The sequence below is a fragment of the Nelusetta ayraudi genome, unplaced genomic scaffold (genome assembly GCF_046127955.1).
Source record: "Nelusetta ayraudi isolate G7.1 ecotype Tasmania unplaced genomic scaffold, CSIRO-AGI_Nayr_v1 ptg000135l, whole genome shotgun sequence".
In the NCBI taxonomy this organism is placed as follows: domain Eukaryota; kingdom Metazoa; phylum Chordata; class Actinopteri; order Tetraodontiformes; family Monacanthidae; genus Nelusetta; species Nelusetta ayraudi.
Window position 1 is genome coordinate 3505306 of NW_027466185.1, and position 7195 is coordinate 3512500.

The following is a 7195-nucleotide window of genomic DNA, read 5'->3' on the forward strand; positions in this document are numbered from 1 at the left end:
TGCATATGAACATGTGTAAATGTGTAGGTATGTGCATGTATATGTGTATATGTATGTGTATATATATATGTATATATGTATACATACACACACACACATATATATATATATATATGTATATATATATATATATATATACACACATATATATCTGTGGGTACACATATATATCTGTGGGTACACATATATATATATACATATATATATATATATATATATATATATATATATATATACATATATATATATATATATATATATATATATACATATATATATATATATGTATATATATATATATATATATATATATATATATATATATATATATATATATATATATATACATATGTATATGTATATATATATATATGTACATATATATATATATATATATATATATATATATATATATATGACCGTACACACCAGCAGCGAATGTTCGCGGCGCGAAAAACCGACATATATTTTTTCGTTCCTATGTTGAATTATTCGCAGGCGAAAAGGCGAATACTGGACTTCTGACCAATCAAAAATGATGTTGGATGGTCGATGACGTCACATCAACACGTTGACAATGCTCTCTCCCTCTGCAAACACAGAGCCAGTTGACGGAGCACTCCTCCAAATGTCCGACAGACATTCTGAAGTACTGACCAAATTTCACTGGGTCAAATTTAAGCTCCTGGATGGTCGTGTTGAACTCACCCATCTGCTTTTATGTCTTTTTTTCTCCCTTTTATTTTATTTTTTATTTTTTTTAAGCCGTGGTGTAGAAAGCGGTGTTTCGTTTTACGCACGGAAAACAAAACTTCTCGGTCACCAAAAAAAATATCATATCTTTTATTCTTTGGTTTAAATTTGTTGGGAAAAGCTTTCTAAATGATAAAAACATCCAAAGGAAAACGAAAAATATTTTATGGCTGCAGGAACTTAAATAACGTGGTCAAAAGACGGTTTATAACCGCCGCTTCTTCTTCATCTTCCACCTGCACCGCTGCGTATTCACCTGACCTATATATCCACCTGACGCACACAACACGCACTCTCAAGACACAAAAAACAAATAATAATGACATAGTATAATAATTTTAGCAATACAATAAGCAGAAAACACATGTCCACTGTAAACTAAGGTATAGTGGACATGTAAGGACCTATACTTATTTTCTACGTTATAATTATATCTGTTTATATGCGACTTCGAACGCAATTTTGACCCCCCGAACGTGCTCAGAAACTCACCAAATTTGGCAAATTGTTCTCCTAATTTGTTTTTACTTAACTTTGGCTCTCAATGTTTAAGTACAAAAAAAAATTACAAAACAAATCTGCTGCCAGCTGAACTAAGATCCTCAAACTAGTAGAACACAGACATTAGGGGGAGAGGCCTGCTGCCTAAAATCTATGATAGCACTGTCATTTCAGTGAGTTTCGGCCTGTCTCAGTGATTTTCAAGCTGTTTATTTTTTTCTATTTCCCTCCACATCCCAAAAAACAACAACAGCAACAAAACAAACAAAAAAACTACATGGGGCCTACTACATAGTATACAGGTAATTTTGGTTAGCTTCAGGTATTTAAGTACTTTTCAATTTTTCCGTTTGTCCTGTGTGTGTGTGTGTGTGTGTGTGTGTGTGTGTGTGTGTGTGTTTCGTTTTGTTTTTTTTGTTTTTCAATTTTCCAACATGTTGAGATTTTGCATTCTACCACTCCGTCTCACGCCAAACTATCATAAGCCGGTCATTTCGGTGAGTTTCAAACAGTTTAAAGTATTTTTTCTTGCCCCCACATGAAAACGACATACTTTATTTAGTATGTTTTTTTTCAACAATGCAAAGAAAAAACAAGTCACTCATTTGTCTCATCGGGGCCTCCGACTCAGACAGTCACGGCACAGAAAGCCTATTTAGGGGTTATGTGGTGGCTGCGGCAGCGGCATTGTCAGCAGGTGTCGGCAGGAAGCAACAGGCCACGGCTGGACACAGCAGGCTCAGTCCCTTGGAACGCTGCTTGCTTGCAGCTTTAATTATTATGATGATGATAATAGTCATTACACTAATATTCCAATATATTAGAATTAGAATTTATATTTTGTTTTTGGTTCATCTTTTAGGTTTCATTTCATAAGTATTTATCGTCAATGTATTCTTTGTTAACTGAGCCTCCAGCCTTCTACCAAACCTCTCTCTCACTCTCTCTCTCTCTGTGTATTGTACAGGAGAAAATGAACACGCTGAGGACCCAGCTGGCAGACTGCAACCAGTCCATACGTAATCTGCAGGACATCCTGCAGAAGGTCAGTGATGTTTCTGCTCAGTTCTCCTAAACTGAGATGCGTCCTTTCTTTTCAAATGCAACAAGTTTCCCCACTGACAGGAAAAGAGAGAAAATGTTACCAGTTTGCCCTTCAGCTGTATCACCACAGCAATGCTGCCACTGTTGCTCATTGTCCTCTTTTATGGTGAGATAATGTCATCAAAGACTGTTTCATGTCTCCTTTAAGGAGTTGAATTCACAACTCACGAGGCGTGTTTGTCATCCAGCAGCTTACCACGCCTCTGTGGAAAACAAGACCATGCAGCATACAGTGCACAATCAGCAGAAGCACATGGATCGCATTTATTCACACATCAGAGGTTAGACAATCCCCACTGGTGTCTGCTCTTGTGACCTTGATTATATCAATCTGTTTAAAAAGAAAGACAGAAAATCAGGGAACTTGGCATTTTGTGACTTTTGGAGGAAGGGATATACTTTGTGGTTTTAACAGAAAAAATATTAGCAATTTTTGCTTATAAATACAGAATATTAAAGATCATAAACACTCAATTGCACTTTTTTTCCTTGAAGTTCCATGTACACGTTTGTCTTTTGTGATTATTTGTGATTTGTGATCATTCCATCAACACAACTTCTTACACCTGCATTCACAGAAATCTTGCAGTATCAGCCCGCGATGATGCAGTCTCTGGAAGCCATGGACAGTGAAGGTATAAAGTGAGGCCAGACAGTGTGCCGTGCCGAGGTTAAACAGGTGAAACCGGCACTATAGTAGCAATAGCAACAGCTGGGTTCTTTGCCAGGTGGATACGTGAGATGAACCCTAAGTATTCAGGAAGCGTTCTCCACTCTGCGGTGTGCTGGGTGTATGTGGCATAAAGATGCGTGTGACCAAAAACCAAAACAGACCTTGTCCTTATAGACTGACACAGCATCTATATCAGGGGTGGGCAACAATGGGTTCTAAACTTTGACAGTGGGGCCTGGAGCAGGAGCAGATGGGTGGAGTGTTTGGTGGTCACCAAACACTCCACTCCACCCATCTGCTCCTGCTCCACCTCATAGGAGAAAACAATATACCACGGCACAAGTAGAAAACGTACTTTAATGTCAATTGTACCTGTGCACGTACCTAGCCAGCCAACTTTCCATTTAGCTTCTAGTCCCGAGAGTGGACCATCAAAGACAAAATCACGTGGCAACGGAATCTTTCAAACTCCTTATACAGGTCTGCAGCGTCCCAGTCGATTTTCGGGTGCTCAAACTGCGTGTTCATGATCGCGTCTTATGTTCTTGACAGGCTTCTGACACCATGTTATGTATTCACTTGTGTGTGAATACCTAGTGAGGAGAGACAATGACGAGACGGGTGCTTCTCAAGTCGACAGCTTTACTTCTGCTCTGCAGTAGTGCATATACAGAGTACGGGGTGTAGCAGGGACATAAAAGCAGCTACGGAAGCCCGAAGGCAAACGTACAAAACAATACATTACACTTTCAATGCAATTTTGCTGTGGTTCCTATATATTTTGATAGTTTTCATAGTCAAAATCGCTGAAATTCTGGTAAACCGGTAAACTCTTGCAAAAGAAAAAACAACACAACAACAACAAAAACTGCTGTGCAAACTGCAATCATTTTTTGCCCTGAAAATGGAGGATTTGATTTTTAAAATAATACATTTCTCAAAACTGGACTTTCAATCGAAGCAAGAAGTCACAAGTAGAGGGAAACCAACGCCAGATCTGCGAGGTTTGCTTCAAACGATGGGGGTGCCTGGAAAGGATATAACTCGTTATTTTCAAACGGACTGGTATTCTCGAAAAGATTGGCTTTGTGGCTGTGCTATATAAAAAAGCCTTTACTGTTTTCCCTACCTTTTATTTTCAACATGTGACAATGTCTGGATTTGAATGTATGGATTTCATTTACAAGTAAAGGTAAGATATACTATCCTGCATTATACAGTGGTGAGTTTCAAATATTTTTCAATTTAATTAAAAATGGGATAACACCCAGAATTGAAGCGGTTCTATTAGCATCATATTGTATGTTTGTAAATCTGACTTTTGAGTTAGTACCTCCCCAACCACATACCTCACTGCACGTCACTGGCAGAACTAAGCCGGAAGCGAGCCTATTGATTTTGCCTGAAAAGTTCTGTCCATAGATGGATGCTGCAACAAAAGGAGAAGTTGGAAACATAGCATCATACGCAGTGGTGGACATTGATCAAGTGACAAAGAAGTTTCACTTCCTGGACCCAGGAACATCAGTCCTGTATTTGTTGGTGATGGTGGACCATTTCATGAAGTGGGTAAAGGCTGTCCCATGCAAGCCAGAGTAATCACAGACTGTAGTGAAGTGGTTAAAAAATAAATACTTAGTCCAAGATACGGAGTCCCCAGGAGTATTAGATCAGACAATTGAACACATTTCAATAATAAGTATCTTCCTTAAATACAACAAACTCTAGAGATCACACAATTTTGGAGCAGTTGACATGAAGCCTCTCAGGGATTAGTGGAGAGAGCTAACTAAACAATTAAAAAATAACTAAGCTCACATGGTTAGATGTTATGTACCTAGTACTCATGTCCAGAAGAACCTCTCCAAACGCTAAAACACATTTGACCCCACACATGTTGCTAACAGGACCAATGCCAAAGCCTCCATTAGAGGGAGGTCATATGCCCTCATTGGATGTCCGGCAGACCGACTGAGATGACTATATATCTGCATTGACAAACTTGAATCGAGTTCTGACTAAACAGGTGCAGCTGACAAAGCCTGATGCAAGTCTGGAGGAATTTTCAGCAATTAAGGTTGGAGACTGGGTGCGGGTGAAAGCCCACAAAAGAAAATGGCTGGAACCCAGGAAGACTGGACCATTGGAAGTTGTGGAGGTAACCTCACACGTAGTCCAGGTAAAAGGATATGTTCAAGCTAATTGGCACCACCTAACAGATTGTGCACCCGCTCAACTGCCCTCCTACACTATGAAGGTGGTTAGAGAAGATTTGGAACAATCAAGTGAGAACTAAAACTCTTCACGTTATTCATTTTGTCCAACTATTTTTATCTTCTCACTCAATACTTAGTTCAACAAAAACAGAATTAAAATCAAGATGACACCTGTATTGGATGGTTCATGTATTCATTTCAATTGAACCACCTTAGTTCAGAACTTAAAAAACAACAACAAACCCCCCCCCCCAAAAAAAGAAGAAGTTATTTGCTCTGTTATATTTGCCTCTTACTAGGACTCACCATTGTAATGGTTCTGTAATTCCAACTAGGGCTACCTGGATGTCGGCTGATGGCCTGTATAGGTCCAGTAACAGTTTGGGGACCTTCGCGTTGGATTACTGAGTAATTATAGGTGATTCTGATGTTTAAGATGATTAGTTCTATTAGGTTCTTGTTGATGTGGTTAGGATTTTGTTTACACCTTAAAAGGTGTAAAAGGAGGGATTTGTTAGGGTGAAAAATCCTTTAATAAAAGAAATACATTAATCAAACACCTTGATGTAACATTAAGTCCGGCAGCATAGCATCCGAAACAGATCAATAACAGGATGTCTGCAGGCAAGACAGGCAAATGTCAATTAGTCCAGGTAGTGATCAATAAAGATAAGGCAGAAACAGTGGTCACTCAAACAGACGGCACTGTTCTTTGAGTACTGAGTTGAGTGGTCAACTAAATGCTCTAAAACTCTAAATGCTGAGTGTGTGGTCAGTCAACTAAAGGGCACTGCCCTTCCTCCTCCTGTTCAGGTGGCATTCCCTCCTTCTTTCTCTTTATCTATTACACTCTCAGGACGTCAACTGCGTGTATTGGACCCAAATCGTAAGGAGGGTCCAGAAGAAGCCGACCAAAGAGTTTAAGTCTCAACCACGACATCTCCCTGCAAATAAACGGGAGCCAATCACAAAGGAGTTCATCCAATATAAACTCTGTCTGGTGCCAGGATCTTCGTTCTCCCTTGGGAGGTCACCTGGAGACTTTCCTTTGTGGTTCAACTGGGACTGTTCCTCTGGCCAAACAACGGGGAATCCTTGTACATGATTGTTTGTTTTTTCAGTATTCAGTATTCTAGAACACCCCACACTTCTTTTCGGCCCTGTCAAATATTTGTCCATCCTATGTACCTGAGCAGCGTTTTTCTTAGCGACACTTTTTGTTAATTGTTCTGCCGTGGAAAAAGTTCTGACGTGAAAACAATAGTTCCCCCTCCCAGACAAACTGTTTTTTGCTGGGGGTTAATTTAAACAAACTCACTAACTAACTAACTAACTGACTGACTGACTGAATGAATGAATGAATGAATGAATGAATAAATGAACACCAAAGGCACGGCTTCATAGGCAAGGTGCACTTCCTCCATGCTGCAGGTTTATAAGGCCTGTTTGCAACAGCGTCTCTCGCTTACGGCCATACCACCCTGAGAACGCCCGATCTCGTCTGATCTCGGAAGCTAAGCAGGGTCGGGCCTGGTTAGTACTTGGATGGGAGACCGCCTGGGAATACCAGGTGCCGTAAGCTTTTTGTCCCGGCAAGGGTGCTGTTTCCACGTGCAACTTTATGAGGAAATCACAAGACAAACTGTTTTTTGCTGGCGGTTCATTTAAACAAACTCACTAACTAACTAACTAAATTAATGAATGAATGAATAAATAAATAAATGAATACCACATGCACGTCTTCATAGGCAAGGTGCACTTCCTCCATGCTGCAGGTTTATAAGGCGTGTTTGCAACAGCGTCTCTCGCTTACGGCCATACCACCCTGAGAACGCCCGATCTCGGACGCTAAGCAGGGTCGGGCCTGGTTAGTACTTGGATGGGAGACCGCCTGGGAATACCAGGTGCCGTAAGCTTTTTGTCCCGACAGGGGGTGCTGTTTCCACGT

At 40.1% G+C, this 7195-nt stretch overlaps 1 long non-coding RNA gene, 1 other non-coding gene and 1 pseudogene across 2 annotated transcripts; all 3 read left to right on the forward strand.

The window, feature by feature from the left end:
- The first annotated feature begins 2234 nt into the window (after positions 1-2234).
- LOC142877246 (uncharacterized) lies at positions 2235-3288 on the forward strand. Its single transcript, XR_012923808.1, has 4 exons — positions 2235-2299; positions 2380-2464; positions 2550-2639; positions 2937-3288. It is a non-coding gene; the product is annotated as an uncharacterized LOC142877246 (long non-coding RNA).
- Positions 3289-6710: 3422 nt separating this feature from the next.
- Positions 6711-6829, forward strand: LOC142878715 (5S ribosomal RNA). The gene has a single exon (XR_012924965.1). It is a non-coding gene; the product is annotated as a 5S ribosomal RNA (ribosomal RNA).
- A 225-nt stretch (positions 6830-7054) lies between these two features.
- On the forward strand, positions 7055-7163 carry LOC142878594 (5S ribosomal RNA; annotated as a pseudogene).
- The last annotated feature ends 32 nt before the right edge of the window (positions 7164-7195 follow it).